We start from the raw sequence: 26,225 nt of genomic DNA, 5'->3' as shown, positions 1-26,225 counted from the left end.
TTAGCAGCTCGTACGGCCTCGTTTAAATTCTGCCATCTAATATTTTATTGTTTTAAACGAAGGAGCAGACTCCCCTAGAGTAGAATCTAGCTTAATTTTGATATTGGTTGGACTGAGACCTTTCAAATGATAATATTGTAGCACGTAACGATGACCAATTTTTTCCATGTTTACAAATTCATTGAGAGCGTTCACTATTAATGGCTGTCAAATAAATCAAACTTGAAACTTAAGCTTTGTAAGGTTGGTACTTTCGACCATAGTCATTTTTTAAAAACAATAACCGCCATCTATACCTCAGGCCGGGTACTTCTGGGACCACCCTCGTACTAGTAACTACATCTCGTTGATTCAACAAGCTGCAATTAAAAAATAAAATAAACGACAAAAGAAAAGCCACAGCAAAATGGAAACGTGACTACTCTCCGGCTGATAAGACGATCTACAATCGTATTAATAACGCACTTAAAAGCAAGTTAAAAGAACTACGGGAAAACTCGTTCCAAAACTATATTGTAAACTCCAACCGATATGACAATTCAATATGGCGTGCAGTCAAATCAGCCCTTAAACCGGTCAAATTAGATCCTCCAGTCCGTTAAGAGCAATCAGTCAAGAGCAATCATGAAAAGGCGACACTTTTTGCTTTGATACTGATCAGGAAATTGAGAACTACTTAGCAAAATGTATGAACTACCATTGTCCCGACTTTGCCAATTCAAATCAGGAATGAAATCGCTAAATTAAGTAATAATAAATCATCTGGCTTGGACCTAATAACACTAAAAATTTTGGAAGAACTTCCAAAGAAAGGCGTAGTTAGCTAACATATATGTATATTCAATGCAGTCTTCAAACTAAATTATTGGCCTCATGCACTCAAAATTGTAGAAATTATATTAATCTTAAAGCTTGAGAAAGTTCCTAGTGACATTCCCTTGATCCTCTTACAGACCTATAAGTCTACTGTCAGATACTTCGAGAATATATCAATATAATCCTGGATCATAAACTTGGCTTCAGACATCATCATTCAAGAACCCACAATACCACAGAATAGTGCACATAATAAGCAAATCTCACGAAAAAAGATGCATTCTTCGGCTTTCTTCCTAGACGTAAAGTAAGTTTTCGACAAGGTATGGCATGATGGGCTCCTGTATAAAATCGAGTCTGTCCTTCCTACATTCTTTAATTTTTTCATTTCGTACTTGAGGAGCCGAATTTTTAAAACGAGAGTAGATGGTGAAAAGACTGAAATCTATCCAATAAGAGCTGGCGTACCATGAGGTAGTGACATGGGTCCACACTTCTGAACTACCAACATCAACCACAACTACAATAGGAACGTTTGCCGAGGATACTGCAATATCCGCATGTTATGAAGAGCCTATTATCGCATCTACTTATCTCCAAAATTATCTGAATATATTTAGTGATTGGACCACGAAATTGAGAATAAAGGTAAACGAAGACAAATTTAGCCATATTACCTTTACTTTTTTAAAAAGGGCCGTTGTTCCTCATTTTCTCTCAACGACATCAATATTCGGAGCAATCAACAGTACGGTACTTAGGATTACACTTAGACAACAAACAGCCGCCACACATCACTAAAAAAAGGAGGCAGATAGACTACAAATTCAAAATCATGTTTTGACTCCTCGGCAAATGATCTGAACTATCTGTAGAAAACAAAATATTTCTGTAGAAAACAATAATAATTCCGATTTGAACCTACGGTATGAAGTTGTGGTGCAGTGCTTGGAAATCTAGTATTGCCATTATACTAAGAGCTTACCAAACCACTTACCAAGGAACCGGACAACAGAAGACTAAAAATAAAATGGCCAATTGACCTTAGATAAGATCTTAGAAAGTCTCCTTAATGGAGAAAACGTCATCACATCATCACGTCATCATGGACATCATATATCATATAACAAATTTTGCGATCTCTGATCCCGTGATGATTTTCTTATAAGGTACGGCGTTACTGTACCGAAGCAGCTTGCAAATTATTGACAACTTCATGCCGTGAGCGAACATCTCTCGCTGAAACTTGTATAAAGGGCGCAGTCATATGAGCACTCAATTGGCCGTAAGAGCTACCCTCCGCAATTCCCGTGTTCGAACCCTTGGAGGATACTTGTCGCGCCCGTTCTATCTCGCGTGGGCCGGAGTCCGACTTAATCCAGTGAAATCTTTGCGTTTTGCGTGGCACCTTGTCGGTGTCTGGCACCCGAACACCTCACGCTCCGCGTCGGATGGACCACGTGCGTGGTCCGGCCTAAGAGCCTTAGAATCCCGAAGTCGCCGCAATCTATGTCTTATGATTCGCGAAAAAGAGACTACGTCACAGTACATGTACTGCAAATTTCATATCGTATTATATGCACGTAATTTCAAAATACGTATCGCATACATTTATTTGATTTTTAAAATACCCGTGGATTTTTCAAATAGTACAATCATAGACTAATTTCGCGACATCTCTACCTATGGTAAATGTAAAACACTTTTTTGAGCTAATAGTAGAAATTTAGACATTTTATTGGCATTCTGGTGATTTTTTAGACTTTTCGCGATACTTTTTATTACAGTCTTCACAAAACAAAGAGAAAGATAGGTTTTCCAATTTTTATACAGCGTCTCAGGGGTAACTGCAAATTGCTACGAATCTTGGCTAGATTTTCGAGTTTTCTGTTGATATCTTATACCTGTGTTTTATGAAACTAATTACATATTTCATTTTTTACTTAACGATGTTGCAATGAAGTTTTAATTGTTTTAATTATTAATAAATTTTTTAATAAATTATATAATGTGTATATGACTTATGTTGTTAGATTTTGGTTCGAGAAAAGGCATTAAACTTTATACGAAGAATAGTATATTTCGTATTTGTTAGAACTGTAGAAAGCAATCGCTGCCGACACAAGGACGAAGCAAAACCGTGTACATAATATAGCGTTCTTCATTCAATAAACACACATACATCAACTTTCGCGTACTTTCGAACGTACGCAGATGACATGATTATTTTTAATATACAGTGTATATTTCAATATTTTCTCATAAAATCAAAGGGACTGAGCTTTTTTCTCGTTTTCTGGCGATGTTTTCCACCATTTTCGTGTTTCAATCGCATTTTTAAGCAGAGAAATGTATTTTTCAGAATTTCCAGAAAATTTTTGGACAAGTAGTTGACGTAACCGCAACGGTGCCTATCTTTGTTTTCATCGAATTCCTCAATTTGTACAACGTAGTACCTACAGTCCTACAAATAGACGCCATAATTGTAGTCTTCTACCGACCGACAAGCAGTCCACAGCAACAGGCAAGTGAACACTTAAATAATTAATATTTTGCATAAAATTGTCAGTTTTTTGCCGCGAGCATTACAGAAAGAAAGTGATCATTGAAGCATTGTCTTCTATTTTTATTACTCACGGCGCGGAATATGTTTTATTTTTCGACATTTTTCAATTTTTATAATGTCGCCTCGGCGATGATTGCAAATCGCATCGAATCCTATCCCGGCCGCTTTTCTCGGGTTTTTTAAAGGATTCGTCAATCTTCTTTTGAGAAAACGATCATTTCTTTATACTCTATCGTTGGGCCAAAAACTTTTTATTTTTTTCTAATTTTAAAAATAAATTATTTATTTTTTGCATATGCCGTGTTCTCGTAAAATCGAAGGGATTGTGTACCTTTTCGCGTTTCCTCGAGATGATTTCCGTGATATTTGTGAATTTTTCGCGTTTTATGGTTAAAAGTGTATTTTTCTAATGTTTCTAATTTTTTTCTATGCTTTCAGAAGATGCTAGAATGGTTTATTGCCTTCACATGGATCTAGCGACCTCAGTGCCATCTCGTCTTCTTCGAGCATAAGAAGGTTTGACTAAACGCTGTGAGGTCGCGCTGAGATACCGGCCGCGAAGCTCTCCATATCAAAAAGTAAGTGCTATGTTGAATTTTCAAATTTTCGTATCATAGAGCTATTCTCATGTCATGCCGCGAATGTTACGGATATCAATATAACCGAAATATTGTCTTTCATTATCTATTATGCTCGCAGCGTGGTATATGTAAATTGCATATTTCGATATTTCTTGATTTCTCGGCGGTGAAGTGATGCAAATTAATTCGATTGCGATTTCTTTTCTCGCGTTTCTCATTTAACTCTTTGATCTTGTTTAAAGGATATGATTATGTTTCTTGAACATAAGAGTCGGCCAGTGTCTTTTTTTTCATTTTTTATAACAATTTCATAATTTTTTAATAACAATTTTTCGTAAATTCAATGGTGTTGTATTACTTCTGCATTCATTCACGGTACTTCCTCGGATTTGCATCAGTTTTTCACATTCCTGTTTTCGGAACCGTATTTTCTTGATTCTCTAGTTAATTTGAGTTTGTTCGTGTACGTTATGAGGCTAACTATCTTGAACCATCTTGCCTTCATGGAGGAAATCATGGTTCGGCAAGCCATCAATTTAAATCTTACCCATACGACCGGCATGCATCAATTGTTGAGCGCTGCTTTAGCTTCTTGAATTGTTTAAACAATTAGATTCATATTTCAAACACGAGGGAATGGCAATCGAAACATCATCTTTTATTTTGTATTATTTGCGACGCGGATTCTATCGTAGGTTTTAATTTTTTTAATTTTTATAACAACTCTGTAATAGCTCCGAACTGCAAGAAATCTTGCAATACAATTATATAGGTATTGAAATTTATAAAATATTTTATACAATGTTTTGCAATTTTTACTTTAATAATTTGTTTCGTTGTAATTTTTATTTATGTGTGTGAATTAAGTAGATGAGAAATATTCAAACTAAACTAAATTTTTTGGATGTTTCAGTGGCGTAACAAGGGGACAAGCCGCTAAACTTCTCGAGAGCCGGTACTATGAAACAGCTATTTCACAACGCCCAACGTATCCTGTGAACACGCTAATATTAGACAGTCCGTAATTAACATGTGTAAGATTCAAATGTGCTAGACGACTTTAATGTCATATCTTATGTGTATTGAATTTGTTGATTTTTCGTTTCTATTATTTTCTACTTATAATGACTTTTAATATTTTTGAGTTAAAATTTTTGTTGCAATGATTAAAATTTAAGAAATATCAACCTTAATAATTGTGAATTAGGAAATTTGTAGTTTGTCAGTTTTATGATATCTATCTATAATTTCAGTGTTATACAATTACTGAAAGTGAAAAGTATGATGTTCTGATTGTATTTTGTTATACTTTTGTTACTTATTAACCGTTTGAGTCCCAGAAGTTATTCAGAAAACACGGTCGAAAAGTGGCGGACAGCGTAATAACGCTTGTCTTAATTGATTGCGAAGTGAACCAAGCGGCGCGATAGCGCTCGTCAAGATTGACAAACAAAACAAAAAGAAAAAAATGAAAAAAAGCAGCTATGTAATGTACGTGCGTTACTAAAGTTTGATCGCGACACAAGATCTGAACACCGCAACCGCGCTGCTTGGAACTCAGACGGTTAATTATTTTATTCGTACTTTTTGCAGGTTTTGAGAGAAGTGTTTGACGTAAGAAAAATTGAAGCCTACCTTATTTCACAGCCATATTGCGAAGAGGTAATTTAGTTTCGTTTTGAAATTTTGTTTCTATCCAGATATAAAATGAATTTTCGTAAAACATTCATTCTTTTAACATATTTTAGATACTTGGCCGCATTTCATAAACCACGGTCGTGATAAATAAAATGTCTGCATCCTTGACTGTGCTGATTCTTTTCGAAGAAAAAAGGTAGTTGTGACTAATCATTCATACTTTCATTTATGTTATTTTATGATTTTTATAATTTCTTGTCTTTAAAATGTTTTCGTGTGATTTTAGTAATATTAGTCTTGAATGAGGATATGTATATAGCTTGTAATGAATTATCATCACGACGACTGCAAGGATTGAGTTCTTGTTACACCTAAATCTAAATAAATCATTCATTATTTTTCATAGAGATGCTTTTCAGTTATGTGAGAGTGTTAAAAATATAGTTTTAATACTGTATAAATATTTGTAGACACAAAATAATATCGTAGAAGTCAAATTTTGTCCAAGATAATATAAATCTTAATTTTCTAATTATTTAAGAGTATTTACAAATCAGATATTATCCATATTTTCTAAGTCTCTTTTGTTCTTAATTTTTTGAAGATGTTATGTAAATTTTGTACTAATTCCTATTACGATTCGTAGAGTGTAATGTGAGTACAATTGACAAGGGAATTGTCAAATGCTCATGCGACGTCAGCTTGTTGAAGTACTGAGTTGCTGCGTTGCGGGTAGCAGGTGGCAGGTGGCATATGTTTCAATCAGTTCATCACCGGTGAGTCCGTTCCATTATGCTTCTATAAGAGTTTGTTAGGAATTATAGGGCAGAGTCGAAGACACACACACGCACGCACACACACACACACACATACGCGCGCGCTCAAATGATATATATACAGGGTGTCCCAAAAATGTCTCGCATCACGGAAATGTGGGGTAGCTGAGATCATTATGAGTAACATTTTCCTTTGCGAAAATGCAATCTGCGGCTTTGTTTACGAGTTATTAATGAAAAACGTTGACCAATGAGAGGCAATGGTGCGAACCACAACGTGATCGATCGAATGCCATGTGCTCCTACCACTGAGTTTGACAGCTGAAGGGGGAAGCCGCGTTCAAATCAATGAAGAAGTCACGGAGCATGAAATTTCGTTATCTTTTTTCACCACGTGGCAGTAGTAATTTTAAGAAAAACGGTGTTCATCCTTATTTCAGAATGTCTGAAGAATAATTACTAATTTTTCGGACCCGAAATAATATGTAGTTTAACCGTGACAGCCATTTTAATTTTCTGGTGTGCATGACACCTCATGTGTACCATATGAAATTTTTATGCAAGGTGAAGATTAACAAAGTTCGTAAATGTTAATTTATTAAATTTTAATTAAAATAACTCCGCGTCCGAACACAATTCAACGAGCGATACCGAAAGCTAATTTAATAATAAATAATCGCCTTAAATAACATGCAGGATATGTTTGTTTAAGAATTGTTAAGAATATATCATTAATAGGAAACGCAGTTGCCGTTCGAAATTGTGGGTCACGATATCGGTGCACTGGCCTCGTACAGTGCACAGCTGATCCCAAGCCGACGACTGCAGCGTTGAAGGGAGGGACCTCGGAGGACTGTCGGGGGGTCCTCACTTTCACTGCATAAAATCCGAAACACTGATACTCCAAAATCGTAGAGGTATTCTGTGGAGCGTGTGGGGGTTTTATTTACATGTTATCACGACCTTGAATGACCTTCATAATAGTTCACTGTATTCGCCTCGAAACACTCTATCAGAATGTATGTAAAAAAACATACTGTTCCATTTAAAAAAAAAACAGAATTGACCTTCATATCTCCTTGCCGCATCCATCTGAAGAAAAATTGGTAATACCAGATTATGAGCCCCCCGATACCAAGTAAGTTTGGTCTAATGCATTTTCTCCTATCTTCAAAAACAAGCGAGTTATTCAGGTGACCTATTTAAAATGCCCCACTCTGTACAGGGTTCCCCGGAAAGAATCATCCGATTTCAAAAATTTATATTTTAAAAAATTACACACAGAAAATTATAATTCAAACACGAATATAACGGGAAAATGTGCGAGTTTTACTTTTTATTATTTTTTTCTCAATAGGTGGCACTAGCTGTTTGTTCGTCTATGGAACAAAAGGCTTTCTGTGTTCTCTCGTTTGCGAAATGTGAGTCAGTAATCACTGTTCAACATGAATTTCGCAGGAAATATGAAAGTAACCCACCGACAGCTCAGAGTATTCGCAGATGGTATCATCAGTTCTAGGACACTGGATGCCTGTGCAAAAGAAAAAGGCCGGGGCAACCAGGTGTATCTGAAGAAAATGTTGAAAGAGTGCGAGAGACTTTTTTACGCAGTCCAAGAAAATCCACCATTTCTGCTAGTCGTGAACTTGGAATGCGAGAACTTTCATATCGCAATGATATCATACGTGTAACGAAAGGAAGTCATATTGAACACTTGTAAACAAAAACTCACACATTTTCCCGTTATATTCGTGTTTGAATTATAATTTTCTGTGTGTAATTTTTTAAAATATAAATTTTTGAAATCGTATGATTCTTTCCGGGGAACCCTGTATAATATTAATATTGTTGCGAATTACTGCATTTCTCTCGCGTCGCGGCATTTTATATTTACAATAAAGTACATAAACTATAATACAACTCAATTCAATTATGTTAGAGATCTTTGAATTTGAAACGTTGATCGCTCGACGGTCCGATCTCGACTCTTCGATTGTCCGTCGATAACACACCTCCGTGGCAACCTCTCTCTTCTATTATTCTTTAAGGAGTGGTTCACAACAGGGCAGTTTCACATTACAGCGACTTGATTTGGCCGCCGAATGAGCGGCCATCCCGGCCGCGGCTAATTTCGCTTCTGTTGACCAACGACAATCGAACCGTTAATCCTGCCAGCTTCAGTCCTATAATCTCGAACTATCGTTCCATCGGACAACTGACAAGTAACCTCCACCGCAAGTACTTCTGTCTGAAAAGTAGGTAAACAAGGAAAGAATGTAATTAGTTACCCAGGTGGTCTTTTCCAGACAGTTTACGTCCTGACATTTGTCCACCGACTCAAGGGAAAACCACCAAAAAACCTTGAGCAGAACGTCAGTACTTCTACGACGCGTAGAGCTCTAATCTCTGTCGCTCACCCTTCCTCTTAATTCTTCGTTTTGAGGCTTGAGCGTTTCTTTCTTGAAGAAGTTTTGAGAACGTCTCACTTGTAGACTTCTCGGGAGTTCCCTGCTCTGATCAATCACCAAAACTCTTCCTCGGATGCACCTCCAATCACCACATGGGTGACATGGGATCCGATGCATCTCTTTTTGTGGACCAGTCAGGAAAGGGTGTACCCCCACCTGAGAACACGTCCTCACTCCCCAATGGGAGGACGTAATCTTCCAGAGGATACAACTTCCTTCCCCCATCGAACCGTTTCTTCCACAAATGGAAAGAGCTCAGCGTGTCAGTACACAGATCACTCCCTCGTCTTCTGCGAAGAAACGTCCTCTTCTTGGGTGAGAGACAGTCAAAGGTTTCTGTGTACAGCGTCGTAGCGAGCCAAGCGGTTAACGTGTACGATCTTCAGTTTCGACTTCGGAGAACGAGTTACACGATAAATAATGTCGTTCAGGCGGTCCTGTACCACATAAGGACCTTCCCACGCGGACTGCAACTTGGGACATTCTCCTTTCGTCCTTCGTGGTTGGAATAGCCATACTTTCTCGCCTGTAGCAAACGTAATTGAATTAGCGTAAACATCATACCAAGATTTCATTTTGTCTCCGCTAATTCTCAGTCTCTGTCGAATAAATTTATGAATTTTAGCCAGTCTGATACGCGTTTGCTGAACAAACTCGTCCTCCTCATATCTTGAATCAGGCGGGAGTCCTCTCAGAAGATCCATTGGAAGTCGAAGCTCTCTACCAGTGAGAATCATCGATGGAGTGTTCTTCATTGTCTCGTGTCTGCTTGAGCGATAGAATAGTAAAAATAACGGTATCCAATCGTCCCAATCCCGTTGATGATCCGCTACAAACATTGACAAATACTGCAGCAGAGTCCGAATCAACCTCTCCACGAGCCCATCAGATTGTAGATGCAAAGGAGTAGTGCGAGTCTTCTTAATACCAAGCAGCACCATCAACCGCTTGAAGACCGCCGACTCAAAATTTCTCCCCTGATCCGAATGAAGTTCCAACGGTACGTCATGACGACTTACAACTTCTGTAAGAAGGGCCTTCGCAACAGTCGTCGCGCGCTGGTCCGGCAACGGAACTACCTCCGGCCATTTCGTAAAATAATCCACAACGACCAGCGCATACTTGTTACCAGCCGCAGACTTCGGAAACGGTCCCACAATGTCGAGAGCTACCCTCTCAAACGGTGCCCCGACATTATAAATCTTGAGAGGTCCATGTCCCCTCTCTCTCGGACCTTTCCTTGCGACACTAGTATTACATCGACGACACCAGTCTTCCACATCCTTGCGATTATCAGGCCAGTAAAATTTTCGACGTACCCTATTCAGAGTTTTGTTCACTCCGAAATGGCCACCCGCCGGTGTATCATGACAATCTGTCATCACCGAACTTACCATTTCTCTTGGAACCAACAGTAACCACTTGTTACTTTTTCCATCAGGGGATTCCCACTTACGAAACAGTAGATCCTCGTACACTTCCAAGGAATCCCAGATTGATACGAGATATTTAATTCTCGTATTCCTGTCCGAAATCTCCTGCCAATCAGGCCTCCTACCCTCTTTTTTTCTTCACAGGATGAAACCAATTTCTTCATCCTCCTCCTGTTTTCTCCTCCACTCTTCAAAATCAAATGTTTCGTAGAGTGTCCGCAGAACTGCGTCTCCATTTTCTTCCGTCTTCTCCTCCAGGCGTTTGCATCGCGCACAATCCTGCGATTCGCAAGGCCTGCGAGAAAGACCGTCCGCGTTCTGATGGAGTCTTCCTTCCCGGTGTTTCACCTCAAAGTCATATCCTTGAATCCGCTCGATCCAACGCGCTACCTGTCCTTCCGGATTCTTGAAAGACAGCAATCAACGTAAAGCAGCGTAATCGATTCTCAGAAGGAATCTACGCCCATAAAGGTAATGATGAAAATGTTCAATAGATTTCACTATCGCTAATAGTTACTTCCGAGTAACGCAATAATTCTTCTCAGCTTTTCCTAGCGTCTTGGAGAAGTAGGCGATTACTCTCTCCCGATCTTGCTGAATTTGAGAAGGAACTGCTCCGATTGCAAAATTTGAGGCATCCGTGTCCACAATGAATTCTGTGTTAACCGACGGATAAGAAAGAATGGGAGACTCCATCAATTTCCTTTTTAATTCCTCGAACGAATGTTCCGCTTCTTCCGTCCACACGAAGATTTTCTCGTTCTCGGTCAAACGATGTAAGGGCTTCGCAATATCGGCGAAATTCTTAACAAATTTCTGATAATAAGTGCAAAGACCCAGGTAACTCTTCAACTCGGTCTTACTCTTCGGCACCGGCCAATTCTTTACTGCATCCAATTTTTCAGGATCAGTTTGTACACCCACCTTGGATACTACGTGCCAAGATATTTCACTTCTTTGCAGAAGAAATTACACTTCTTCGGGCTCATCAGCAAGCAAACTTTCTTTAGGCGAGCAAGTACCTTCCGCAGACGTTGTACTTCCTCTTCAAAACTTCTACCGAAAATTATGATGTCGTCGAGGTATACCAAACAAATTTTCCAGTTTAACCCTCTTAAGACGTTGCCCATTAGACGTTCGAAGATAGCTGGTACGTTACAAAGACCAATTGGCATGACTTTGAACTGCCATAATCCAGTACCCACACAAAAGGCAGTCTTTTCCTTATGTACAGGATCCATGGATATCTGCCAATATCCACTTTGTAAGTCGAACGTCGAAAACCAACAGGAGCCATCCAAAGCGTCCAGCGTATCGTCTATCCTTGGAAGGGGGTACGAATCTTTCTGGGTGATATTGTTCAGACGCCTGTAATCCACGCAAGATCTGGTGGACCCGTCCTTCTTCTTGACCAATACCACGGGTGAAGACCAGGAGCTTTGAGACTTTTCTATGACGCCTTGTCGTTCCATTTTCGACAATAATTCATCTACTTCTGAACGTCGATGAAGAGGTAATCGTCGGCGTGTCTGTTTTATGGAAAGACAGTCACCGGTATCTATCTTGTGACATACTACGTCACATTTTCCCACCTCTTCAGAATCTTTCGCAAAAATATGTGCAAATTCCGTCAATAACTCGGCAAAAGTTTTCTTTTGCTCTGCGGACAGGTTTATAGAACATCTCTGATGAAGATCCTGAAGATGATCCGGTACTAATGCATTCCTGTTTTTCTTTATCTCCTTCGTAGCCGAATCTTCTCCATACTTCAGCAACGACACTTGCATTCCTTTCAAATGAAGAACCTCGTTTGTAAAGTCCAGTTGACAGGCATGCTTTTTAAGAAATTCGATTCCCAAAATGCATTCTTCCATCATAGTGACGAAGAAGAACTCTTCTTCGGTCTCGACTTCTCCAATGGAAACAGGAAGACGCTTTTTACCAAAAATCGGTAATCTCAGACCGGAGACTGAAAAAATCTTCACTCCTGTCATGCTCGCCGAACCATTCTGCCTTGTAGCATAAGATTCCCGTAGAAGGTTAACCGATGAACCCGTATCGAAGAAGATTTTCCTCTTCTTCGCTCCAACGATGCCTTCGACGAAGAAAATCCCTCGCTGAATAGGTTCCAAACGCAGCACGACAGGGTGAAAAACGGAAGATGAAGTCGGACTATCCCCCATTATTCCGACTTCTTGAAGTTTCCCTGCGAAGTCTCCTTCCTTGTTTTCTTTAAACAATCCCGTTGGAGGTGGCCCTTCTTTCCACAGCTCCAGCAATGCGGCAACTCCCGTTGATGACCAACCACTCGTTGAGAATGCCGTTCAGCCGCACGTTCCAGCATTTCCTCGGAAGTAAAGGGATGTTTTAAATTCCGTTCACACGTTTTTGTTTTTTGAGAACTTAATTTATTGAGAGCTTCCATCTCTAGAGCTCTGGTCACCGTAGCTCTAAGAGATGTAAAACTTTCATATCTCAACATTTTCTCCTCATCTCTTCATTGGCTAACGCCGTCACAAACTGAGAGACAGCCAAACGATCCCGAACATCCATTGGACATTCTGAGAAAGCGCATTGCGCCAGCCTCTCAATCTCCGTGGCCAATACAGAAATTGTCTCCCCTTGTCGCTGTTTATAATTTTGAAATAGAACGTAATTTAGCTTCGAAAAGTTATTTCGATCAAACCGAAACTCGATTGCCGAAACTATTTCTTGGAAGTCGAAATACTTATCGGCGGGAAGAGAAGTCAGTACTCCTCGAGTCGGACCATCCAACGAAGCAATTAAAGCCGCAGCTTTCTTTGCTTCGTCCCAGCCATTTATATTCGCGACCATTTCAAATTGAATTCGGTACTCATCCCATGACGTGGAACCATCATAACGTGTCGGCTTCACGGAATATCCTAATCCAGTTACGAGGCGTGTAGAGTCACGACACGCAGGCAACAATGGCACCGAATGTGAAGCAAATACAGGAACACTCGGAGTAATAGGCACACTCACGTTATATACACTATTAACATTATTTACAACGGTGTCCGCACTATTTACACGCGCCTCCGAGTGTTCCACCGACGAGAATGCCGCAGATTTTAAGACAGAATTTCGCAATGAATACGATAGCATCTGGCATTGGTTCTCGATCCTTGCTATCCTCTCTTCCATGCGAGCCTCTCGTTCGGCCGCAGCAGCTTGTTCCAGTTCCTCGCGCTGAACCCTGTCCGCTTCCCGCCTCGAACTGCCTCTGCTGCTCCTGCAGTTGCTCGCATAATTCTTGTCGGAGGTTTGCAAACAGGATCTCCAGTGCCGGCGTGACATTTCCGATCGATTCTTCGATCCCGGACGAGCCCCCAATGTTGTGAATTACTGCATTTCTCTCGGGTCGCGGCATTTTATTTACAATAAAGTACATAAACTATAATACAACTCGATTCAATTATGTTAGAGATCTTTGAATTTGAAACGTTGATCGCTCGACGGTCCGATCTCGACTCTTCGATTGTCCGTTCATAACACACCTCCGTGGCAACCCCTCTCTTCTATTATTCTTTAAGGAGTTGTTCACAACAGGGCAGTTTCACATTACAGCGACTTGATTTGGACTAGTCGCCGTAACAATATAATATATTAAATGAAAAATTACCAAAATTTTGTTTCAAATAACTCGTCTCGTATCGAAGGTACGTGTTATACGTGCAAAATGTAACTTTTTTCTTATATGACATTTTTCTCTATCGGTCAAAGTCTTCATGCTATGACTGCTTTCGTGAAAAGTGAAATTTCCCACTAAAATTGCCATAACTTTGTTGAAACTGATCGTAGAACGATATTCCGGTGATTAGAATGTAGGTCTTAAAAGTACCTTACAAATAATATTGTAAAATTTATCAAAAAGTGTTTTTCGGAAAATGGAGCGGGATTGAGTAGGATCTGTTAAAAGTGAGTTTTTTTGTAGCTTCAGCTTCGATTAAATTATGGAAAAAATAATTAACAGATATCGTAATAAAACTCACTCGAAAGATGGTAGAAAAACCTTGAAAATGATGTCCTGTAAATCTCTGTACGATATTTTAAACGCGAGTAACAAAACTTTGAATTTTATAGAATTTTCATGATAGGTGGGCAAAAGTAATTGGGCGGGAATGTACGGCTGTTACCTCACCTCGCACAATCGATGGTTGGCCAAGTTGAGAATTGGTGAGGATTGGAGGTTGACGGGGAAAGCAGTAGTATAGCGGAGAATAGCCTAATGGTGGGGAGACGACTCTCTAATAAAATAACCGCCGGTAGTAAACTTGAGACGGAATGAAAATAGTCCGATGTCGGTTGATAATTTATTCGGACTCCCACAGTCCACGTAAATCAGTGTATAAAATTGAAGCACGGCCTCCCCGTGCAACTCGTACCGCTCCCCGTCCACCACAGGAGTGAGTCACCGCTCGACTCCACAGAGCATGGCCAGGGCCCGACCCTTTGACGAGCCAAGAGCGAGGGGTGGTTCGGTACGCAGGGGTAGCCGAACCACGTACTGCCCGTCCGCCCGTCGTGAGACGGTGTTGACGAAATGTTCCCCGCATCTCGACTCATCAGGGGAGAGAACAGACTTGGAACTCGCTTCCTAGAACTCCCAGAGCAAAACGCAATTGCTGCTCCAACCTTTCCTCCGCGCGACAGTGCAGGGACGTCACGGAGGAATCGGGATCGTTCGCGGGCGTCGACGTGGCGCCCGAGACGTCCCAACCGAATACCGACTCATGCGCTATGGGCTGGCCAATTGTTCCGCGGCGCAGGCCGGGACCGATCACATCTCCATAACAATCGGCCACGATCAAAAGATCTACGAGGAGATCTAAGGTCGGATCAGGGTCCGCCAAGACGAGGTCCTGCAGATGCGGGTAGTCGCGAACATCGACGGTCGCCTTGGACGCGTACGCGGTTAGTCGCCGGAGTACGTGCACGGAATGCGGCATAGGTGCGTTCCCGCGCTCGGTCAACCGTAAAACGATGTCGATCCGCGAATTCACGCGACCCACCGGAACGTCCCCCGCACCCGTCACGGTGATAGCAGCGGGCCGTTTGGGAATGCGGAGGGCCTGGACGAGAGATTGGGAGACGAAGGTCGCCTCTGATCCCTGGTCCAACAAGGTCCTCAGCGGCCTTACTACCCCCCCTCCCTCCCGTCGCGTGACAGTAACCAAACTGGAGCGGTCGCGAGCAGTACGGCCCTGTTCCCGCTTTCGCGTGCGACGCAGTTGTGGACCGGAGATGTTCGTCGTCGAATCCCGCCCAGGTTTGACCGCGGTTGCATCTGGCCTGGCACCAACACCGGGATCCTGATGAATCAGGGTGTGGTGCGAACCATTGCAAATGGAGCAGCACGACGCGGAGGAACACGAAGTCGCGGGGTGTTCCGATCGGAGGCAGTTGAAGCAACAACAGCGCGTCCTAACAAACTCCCGGCGCAGGTTGGGCGCCACGCCCCTGAACGCAGGGCACCGGAATAACGGGTGGTTGTCGCCGCACTTCCGGCAACGGCTCGCCGCCGTTGTCACAATCGCGTGGGAGCGTACCGGTGGTGGAGGTTGGGCCGGCCTACGCTCCGCGGAGACAGTCGATGGCTCAGGGGCCATCCTGAGCTCCGTGAAGGACCCGGTCCGATGCTCCAGAAACTCATCGAGACTGGCGTACGTGGGTGGATCAGCGGCGGCGCGGATCTCATGTATCCACGCCTCCCTCGACTTCGGGTCGAGTTTCTCCACCGTGAGATGGACCAGCAGGTCGTCTCAGTGGTCCACCGGCCGCCCCAAATTCTTAAGTTCGGGCAACGCCTCGTTAGTGCGACGGCGCAGCAAAGCGAGACCGCTGCCGTCGCGATCGCGGGAGAGCGGCGCAAGGGCCAGGAAGCTCGACAGCAGCGCACTGACCACCAGTTGGTCGTACCTCCTGACCAAAGCCGCCCACGCGATGCCAAAGTTCGCCGCTGTCACGGAGTAGTGAGCGACCTCGGACGCGGCCTCTCCTTCTAATGCACCCTTGAAATGCTGCAGCCGCTGGACGCCGTGAAGAGTCCGGTTCTTCACGACCAGCGACTCAAACTGGTCAGAGAAATCGCGGTAACTGCGCCACGGGCGTGCTACAGGACTCTGGATCCCGAACCTGGCCCGCGTCAGCCAACGCAGACGCCCCGCTCCTAAACGATGTGACCAACTCCACGAAGAAGTCACTTGCCTGCTCAAACTCCGTCTCGGCACGCTTAAAGTATCCTTGCGCGAAATAGTCTCGGCTCTCACGGTCCTCGGCGGTGGCCTTCAATTCTAACTGAAGGTGGAGGAGTCGGTATGAGTCCCACTCGGTCCGCAGGCGGCAAAGGCGCTCTTCGGCGGCGGATTTGGAGAATTTTGCCTTTCCCAAATGCTTGAAATTTGGCAGGATTCTACACAGTCCGCCAATAGTGAGCTCCTGCTCCTTAGTGAGTTGCTGCATTTGGGAGGCGGGAACAGTAGCATTTCTTGACTTCTTAAGTTTACGATCAACTGCGAGATCGTGCGGTGGCGTGTCCAATGTACGTCGATCGACTGCGTGATCGACGCTGAAGATAGAGATGTCTGGATCTCTTCTCGCGTTCCGTCTCTATCCGGCTCGAAGGACCAGAAAATTTTGCGTACGGCGCAAACTAACCGCCGGTAGTAAACTTGAGACGGAATGAAAGTAGTCCGATGTCAATTGATAATTTATTTGGACTCCCACAGTCACGTAAATCAGTGTATAAAATTGAAGCACGGTTTCGATCAGTGTATAAAAGAGAAGCACCATTCAGGACCGAACAGTTTTATTAACTTAGAATTATGAATAGCCACATTATTTGTTGAAAAATCAAAGTTTCCGAGTCTTGTTCCTCTATAAATGGAATCTAAACATTTTCCAGGAGAGAGAGAGAGAGTTTTATACAGTTCTTAAAATTCATTCATCTTGGTATCTGGCGTATCAGTGTTCTCGTGGGATAATAAAAGGTCAAATCATAACTGTATCGCCACCAAAACTACGGTTCACAGTTACATCTTGCGTTTTGCGTGAATCATGCCAATGAAACTTAAAACCGTCTAAATTAAATCTTTTTCGTTCGAGAATATGATGTTTCTCCATCGTTTATTCCACGACATGTACTTCTTAGCAAACGCAAGTCTCGCTTGTTTATGTCGAAATGTTAATATGGAGGTTTGGACACTTTCCTATACCATTTAAAGCGCTTGCTTTTTTGTAAAATCTGTTGCACACGCTTTTTACTGACCGGGACATTTAATTCACAATGTATTTTAATCACTGTTACACTTTCTTTTGCGGCAGCACGTAAAGTTAAAGACTTTTATCTCTATGTCAACTTCGTATTTCCACTTTTCGAATAATTTGTGCCATAATTATCAAATAATTTAATAATTAAGAAATGTGATTAATTAAGCCAATTTTTCGGTTCGAAAGACCTACAACTTTGTATGCCTTATTTATACGCTTTCGTCGTTATATTTTCTCGCTGCTTGTACACTCCCCCCAATCGCTACATCTAGACTGCATACTTAAGTAATTAGTATGTAACGCAGAGGTTCGAGCTCAACAGAAAATTTGAACATCTACATGTGCTTGGTTTAAATCCTAAATCCGAATTTTTTCTTATCAGAAGTCATTTCTTTGACTTCCTATATTGTTTTTTTATCATACAGACCTTTTCTCATCAGAAATGAATCCTTCCGCATGAAGGATATATACCGTTTCTTTGAGTTTTCCATTTAGAAAAACGGTAGAGGCATCTAAATGGTCTAGTGTCATATCTCTCTGGATTGAAGGGAGGGACCTTGGAGGACTGTCGGCAGGACTATCAATTCTAGTAGCAAGTCATTTGCGAAGTAAAAACATGATGCGATGGTTCAGATGTTCAAGCCTTCTATGCCACAATTCCTGAGATTGAAAAATGCTTATGGCACTGTACATATTCGCTTCCTCAACGTTCATTCATATTAGTAGTTCCTTTAGCCTCAAAATCATCTTTACGATACAGATCACATTTATTTCATTAAAGACAGGTATAAAACCTTTACTTGCTAGTTTACTAGTAGACAATATATTAGCATTTAAATTGGAAACATATAAGACGTTTGAAATCATTCTAATTTCAGAATGTCCTTTAAGTCCCTTTAAGTCTACCCCTTTAAGTCCACTCCCCGTCGGTTGAAGAATTTGATTATCAACGACTATTATATTTCGTTTCGATATCTAAGTGTAATTTTTTGCTCACGTTTCTTCAGGAGTCATGTGATCAATAGCATCAGAGTCGAAATACCACACATTAATTTTTGTATCATTGATAAGAACAGCTTGTAATAATAGCACGGTTCGGGTTGGTGGGAGGATTGATATAAATTCTGCTAGTAGTTACGAGAGTAACAAAACTGAACTAAATTTTATTTGAACACACGTATACAGGAACTAGTAAAAGAAATGCTTAGATAATAAGGGAACAGAAACTATAATTTAACTTAATACTATGCGAACTATCGTGCGTCGCGACGCTGGTTGATTCTGCCGGTTTGTCTGCGGCTGTCTTTTGGCCGACCGTTTCCACGTCGTTATCCGTGAACTGAAAAGGAACCAGGCGAGTGTCAAATTATGCTCGGACAAGAAAAGGAGGGCAGGGTAATTTATTGTTCCCCTTGGGATAAAATACTACCCGTCCTGGAAAGGACGCTCTGTTCTGCGTTCTTTCTCCACGCGCCTCTTCCGTACCGTTTCCTCCGGTGACGCACTCAAGGAGCACCTAGGATAACCACGCCAGCTTGCCCCCACCAGAAGTACCTGGGTTGAGAGGGAGCATTCTGCATGTCTCTTTGGTGGCTACCATACATGCCAACTCAGCCATAATCTAGACAAGATTCCTTATCTTATCCACTTTCTTTCCTTTTATGATGACCAAAATATTATCAATCTCTGGGAAATAAGCAAAAGTTTGTCCTGCAACAATGTACCATTTCTTCCCATACCTTGGGTCAAATGAAATGTGATTAAGTTATTTTATCATTGGTGCAAAAATTGAGCTATGCCTGATCTTTTCTCCGGAAGAAAAGAGTCTCCTTCAAACAGGATATGGTGGCAACTATATAACCTATATTGAGCTATCTTCAATACCATTCTAATTATCTGGGCTTTCCATGTTTTGCGAAGGGGACCCCACATTTAGAAGCATCTTCCCGCGATCTTCGAAATAACAAACTCCTCTAATGATCACGAAACGTACAGGAATCTACGAGCTGACCGAAAAAATTAGATATCGGCGATCGCTACACTTCTTGCAACGCAAAATCTTCGAGGAAATTTTTTGGGCGCGACAGAAATAACGCGAAATTCTATCAAACGTTCCTCCGGGGAATAGACGGTAGCGTAAAGCTAGATGAGTTTCCATGCGTGCGAAAATCCGTGCTCTTCGAAATCAGAATTCGTTTCGCAAGCCGAAGTCCGAGCCACCTCACAAAAATCACTGAATGCGGCTTGCAGTCTCTGGCATTCCCCTTTTTCAACGCATCTCTCGCTTTCCTTCCTTCGTTCTTTCTTTCTTCCACACCCTTTTTCGCTCTCCTCTCAGCCCTCTCTCTCTCCCTCATTTTCATTAAACAACGTGGTATGTGTTCGCGCACCGACACTGCGATCGTTGTTCGGTCTACGGGGGTTGTAAATTCCCGACTCTAATTTGACAATGTGGTTCGCGATGCTCTGTGCCCACTTAAAGTAACAGAGCTGGTAGTGAAGGGTATTGACTGTTGCACTTTTTAACAGAAATAACGACTTTAATTTAGAAGACTAGTTATAGTACATGGAGTGTTTTCGGTCTGTGTGGTGTCGAATGATTGTTGAAGACTATCCGCGCCTCGCGATGTACCGGCCTTTTTATTGAGGAAGCTTCTTTGTGAAGCTCCCCCTTCCCGGATAGAGACGTGCACTGATTGGTTTTTGCCGAAAGTTATGTTTGTCCAATCAGTGCCCTTTTAAATTTTAGCAACTCCCCGAGAGCGACTGGTCTCGGAGAGGACGTGATTGTTTTATGACACGGTCGAAGGGTTTCCGCCGCCTTCGACGACACAACGGAAATTCCTCCAGGTCAACTCACGGTAGCCTCGAGTACCGTGTTACGTACTCGGCTCGAGATGACCCTTCGGAAATCCTAGGTTTACGACACGTTATGGTTGGTGGAATAGCCGAAAATTAGTTTTGGAGGCCGGATGGTCGCCAGACGTAAAAAAGGTCTTTATCCTATTGTCGAATCCGTGTCGTAAACCTGGTCGACGAAAACTCGACGGAATTTGTTCTTCCGTGCCGGAGCAAATGTGCGGCGCAGATGTGCTGTGGAGTGTCTGATTGCTTGTTTTATGGGTTGAAAAATGCGGATAGTTGTACTGGCATGAAATGTTCTACGAGAACGGAACAGTATGACACAGAAGAAATTTTTGAAACCGCTCGTGTTTCTAGCTCGCTCGACTGTGATCCTTCGCGATTTTTCGGCAGCGGCGAGGACCGATCCTTCGTACCCCCACCTTACTCCTAGCGGGTCTTAACCCTTATCACTCCAAGAATTTTACAGAGTGATTTGTAGCTAACGAATGAACCATTACAATGAACCATTTCATTGTAAAGGATCAGGAAATTTCCTTTCGACCCCATCCGCGTAGTATGCAGTTAATCCGAAAAGTCGTCATTTTCTTCAGAATTTGACATTTTATTAAATTATGACCCACAGATGATTACCGGAACTCGAGCCACCAACTAGTCTTCATAGATTCCTTTTTTGCATACTTAGTATAGTTAAAATGCTTTCCCGGGTATATTGCCTGCAACACTAGAACGAAAGATTGCGCACTTGTTCACATCGTACGAGTTCTGTAGTTCTGTCTCGCTTTGTATTGATTAGTGACAAAACAAGCCTGGCGCGGGTCTGCCTGCAAGTGTGAACACGTTTGGATGGTGACGGCCAGCCTGGCAAGCTGCCATCACGGCACGCGTAATGTGAACACTCTAATGTAAATAAAATGTAAGAATGATTTGGTTTTGGAGCACAGCCCGAGCCTGGCATGTAGATCGTATCTCCTGTTCGAAAATTGTCCGTTTTTGTGTTCAATCTGAGCGCCAATTAGGGAGAATTTACTGTACTTGGTTCGTTTGTGGACTCTCCGCTGGGCTTGGATACGAGATATACAAATTAACGATATACGCAATATACGAATATGAATTATAGTATTATTATATTATCGCCAGGACTGCTCTGGTATCTGTGTCATGCTCATGCCAGTTTGGAAGAGGTGATTCAGTCCACTCCACTTGTGATTCCCTCCGCTAGTAAAACGGCGAAGTAACGTCGCAAAAATTGTTACACAACGTTTTGACGGTCACGGCGGTTGTAACGCGAGTTATTTTTCCTAACCAACGCGGCAGCGAGAGACCGCGGAGCCGCTCGGGACCAGCGTAGGCTTGTCCGGGGATAGGTAATCCCCAGGGATAGCGTAGGTGCCCCTGGGCCTTAAGGTCCCGACCATGACTCCTGACGATACTGTCGCGATTTTAAGTGCACCGAGCCGTTGTAAACCGCCGTAGTCATATCGCCTTTTTATGACTGCCGTAGTTTTAATAATAGAGTTAATTAGTCTTACCGCTCTAAAAGACTTCCGGCCACTGCTTTTACACAAAGATTAGAATAAGGAAATATAATACGTTTTTACCAATCTAAACCGCGTATACCGAAAGTCGATCGTACGTTGACCCTCGAGCCGCGATCAGGCCGGAACAGTGAAAATGCAAAAGATGTAAAGTCCCATTATAAGTACCAAAATGCTTCGAAATAGATTTACTGTAAATTATTATAAATTGAAGTTAAAACTTATTATAATTTATAAAGTTATTGAACTTACAATAACTTGAAACTTACAATAAACTTTTCCTGTTTACTAATGATTCGTTCATAATTATTTATCAAATAGCATACGAAACTAAACCAGTTGTACCTGAGACATGTATTTACATTCCGTAAGACATGTGCGATTGCCACAACTTCAGACATTTGACGCAACCATAAAAAGGCTCGACGCGTGACTTTTTTTTTAAGTGGAGGAAATCTGCTTTTCAGACACCCCTGCCCGCCTGGGGGTGCAAGGCAGGGGTAGTGTGGGTTTTGCTCCACTAAAACCTCCACGGCGACCTTAGGACGCGTTGCCACTACTGGCGATTCGGGGGAATCACGGGAACACTTAAGTATACTACCGCGGCTCCTCCCGCCCGACCGGCCATCCATTGATGGCCAGCCGTGTTCCGGGGAGGAGTTCAATTCCTCCTCCCTATAAGCAGTATATAAGTAGTGCGGGGAGGCTGCACCCTGCACCGCTCCAACTTGGTGGCCGCATCTCAGGACACCCAGGACCCTTTCCCAGCCGCCTGGGGGGGGGGGGTGATGTATTTACTCCCCCCCTCCCCACTCCCAACGAGGAAGAACCGTCGTCTAGTGGTGGGAGAAATCAGCCGGCCAAAATAAGCGCCGGCTGAGACCAAATGTTGGTCCTCCCCTCGACGCGTGACTAGTTTGTGGCACACATTATTGAAACTTAAATCGTAAGGCAATGAGTTGAAGACCCGAAAGGGAGTTAGAACGAAACCGGTATTCGCTATGGCTCTTTTTCTTACAACGTCGACTTACTTAACTAACAATAAGACGCTCGCACGCACGCAGTATATGCCGAGTAATTATTGCGGACCAAAAGTGGGTCAGAGAAGAAGTCTCCTCTAGACGAGAACCGAAATGAATCAAAGTTGAAAGTCTCGCTCATCTCGATGTTTGACGCTTTATCATGAAGAATGTTGATTCAAAGATTCACCCTCTACCAATTGGTGGCCATTTCTTTCCCGCGCTTCACCCTCATTTCCCTTCACCTCATCACCCTCACTTAGAACATCTTACATGTTAAAAACAGCTAAAGAAGTGCCTTTCCAGGAGAAGGGCCCAAGTCTGAATCATCACACTGTATAATAGCTGGGCCACCACAGCAGGTTATGTCAAGACTGTGTCGGAGTAAAAAACGAGATGCAAACAAGTGAAGCTAACGCAATAATAATTGATGTTGTGCACGGCGCAAAGTAACAGCCGGTAAAAATTACAGCATAAATAAACTAAATGCTCTACAATTGTTTTCTAGAAACCAATATGGTAAGTTTACGTGTGCACACAAAGTCTCGAAATATGCTGTTGCGCACAGCGCAAAATAACCACCGGAGTCCACGTAAATTTGTGTATAAAATTGAAGCACGGCTTCGATCAGTGTATGGGTGCAAGGGTGCAGAATAAAAACTCGTAATTGCCACCTCACGGGGGAACGTTGACAATACCTCCGTTATTAACACGTTAAGCGCCACGCCGAATTTTTGCGCCTTTCCGTTCAAGCCACAGTAAGCCGTCAGGCGGGCCCTGCCGGGCAGCGCGCCGCTAGGCGAGCCAGAGTATAAACAGATAACGGGTAACGTAACCCGGGTTGAGGACCGGAGCTTGTCTTCGTATGTTTATCTTTCCACTTGCAGATAAACTATACTCGAGAGCCTGTCATTTTCTGATCGTAATAAATACTATGTATATACTTTGTTTATATCCTTATAGTCCCTTCTCCTTGGTAGAAGATAAAAAACTGAAAAGCGAGGCCTAATGACGCTCGAACGCGTAAGAAATCCTCAGTTGCATACATATCGTAGCCCAGTTTCGTTCAGTTTCCAAGTTTTCTCGTACTTCTTCTTGACTAGAAATTCAAAATTTTGTTGACCCAAAAATCAGGATGTCATCAAGTGATACGTCAAGTGAACAAATTTTAGTGCCTACAATTCGTCATCGTCGTGTATTGCGCTCGTCGAGCGATGAAAGCTCATCAGAGAATAATAAATTAAAATAAATTAAATTAAATTTTAATAAATTACATTAATGTTTTTAAGTATTCTATTCTATTCCTTGAAGCATTGACCAAACAAAAACCGATATCGCATAATTTAAATGTTCAGTCTCACAAATACGCAAGGACCGACACACGCGCCGCGATAGAAGAACGAAAAATCTGTCGCCGGTCCGCAGGGAAAGTCTAGCGCCGGTCCCTAGGGACCGGCGTGGCGCTTAACGTGTTAAATATGCGGCAGTATATATAGACACCTCTGGCCGATGTTCAAGGGGAAGCATTGTCAGGTGTCGAAGGCCGGTCGTTGCCTTGGCGAGGCAAAAACGCCGCGTTTACTTTACAGCCGAGGCGAGCGTTTGACAGTCGGGCCAACGTACGTCGATTGTGTTATTGTCTTGCCACCTCGCCGTTTATTCGACAAAAACGGCGAAACGGCGTATACCGAATGTCGAACGTACGTTGACCCGCGGGCCGCGATCCTGCCGGAACACTTGACATATTTACAAAGTCAGCGATTCCAGTAATTCGAAGACGCTACCCCTGTACTACACACGGGCGCTCTTGTGAGTCGGAAACTCCTGAGCGATCTGAACTATCGAAATTTAAACTACGGACTCCTCGGAGGATGAGATGTCATTGGTCGATGGTGGCGTTGAATCCATATTCAGACGATGTAATGAAATTGAAGGAGACTTACTGTGATTAGTCAAAATACAAAGGGGCAGTGGACAAAATAGGGAGCCTAACATCAGCTCAGGAGTGCAAAACTCACCAGCACACGAGTGCAATTTCTGTGAAAATTCCAGCGAAGACCAGCCGAATCACACTGAATAATCAGAGAAACGAAGAATAACCAGAATTTAACAAACTTAAATTAAGAACCCTAACGACCTATTGGTGCCTCGGGTACCTCGGGGACGCTACTCCCGTACTCGCTCCCCCTCCCTCCCGAGAGTGAGACTCTGCGAGACCATCAGTCGGAAGAATATCAATTTCAGTATTCCTCGAACGCAAAAATCCCGTAATATTTCGCAAAAATGTTGCAAACGAGACGGAATTTAAAAACTAATATCTTGGAAAAAAGTGACCACTACGATTACCACCAGAGACCACAAGACAAGACCGAACGTCAACAGTGGCCAACCCAAACTTTTGGAAGAGGAGCACATCTGCTCCTTCAGCAGATCGCGCAGCAACGATGATCGCCTTGATTGATAACGATCAATAACTTTGAATATTTCTAATTACTTAATATTTATAACGATTTATTTTGTAAGGAAGCTATTTGAGCGTTCACATGACTACTCTATCGTCTAGATTTCTTATAGAAACTAGCAAAGAGATTTAGGGGGGGCCAATAGTATGAGAATCAATTACCAGCAATTTTCAAGGCAAATTTGGGAAAATATATGCTGCGACGCCGTCCTGATCCACGCGATTACCCACACAGACGCGGGAAAGGGCGACTTCGGAATTCTAAGGCCCTTACGCCACGCCACGCACGGCCGTACGCGCGAGAAAAGTTCTAGAACGGGGCCTAGATTTCGAACACGGGAATAGGGATGGGTAACCCGTACGCCCGGGCGGATCTCGCGGACAGAATCACGACGCCAAAATGGGCTCTAGATTAAAATTTTAATCGTGTCGAGTGTTACAAATTCGTGCAGCCTCGTGACTGCACTCGAGAGCTCGCGCTCTTTATAATGGGCGGAGGATGGTCGTCCGCGGCGCGCTGATCGAGATTTCGTTACAATCGGGGGGCCTCAACGGCGGCGTCCGTCGGAAAAGCGGTCTGAAACGCCGACACTGCGGGGGTTCCAGAGCTCTTCGAAATCGTCAAGTTCGAAATTAAATCGGATCGCGAACCGTACCGGACCCCCCGAGTTGACCTAACGCACGCGATATCGGTGATCGCCACACTTTTCCCCTTGCCGGAACATCATGTGCCCGAGGAAACCTTCCGGGCGCAACGGAGACTCCGTGAAACTCCGT

General features: G+C 42.9%; 1 long non-coding RNA gene across 1 annotated transcript; it reads left to right on the top strand.

Moving 5' to 3' along the window:
- Positions 1 to 3,823: 3,823 nt before the first annotated feature.
- On the top strand, positions 3,824 to 6,872 carry LOC117221854 (uncharacterized). The gene is made up of 5 exons (XR_004490583.2): positions 3,824 to 3,960; positions 4,877 to 4,997; positions 5,557 to 5,625; positions 5,712 to 5,797; positions 6,248 to 6,872. It is a non-coding gene; the product is annotated as an uncharacterized LOC117221854 (long non-coding RNA).
- Positions 6,873 to 26,225: the final 19,353 nt, after the last annotated feature.

The sequence above is a fragment of the Megalopta genalis genome, chromosome 16 (genome assembly GCF_051020955.1).
Source record: "Megalopta genalis isolate 19385.01 chromosome 16, iyMegGena1_principal, whole genome shotgun sequence".
Classification (NCBI taxonomy): Eukaryota; Metazoa; Arthropoda; class Insecta; order Hymenoptera; family Halictidae; genus Megalopta; species Megalopta genalis.
This window is presented reverse-complemented; position numbering and strand designations above follow the sequence as displayed.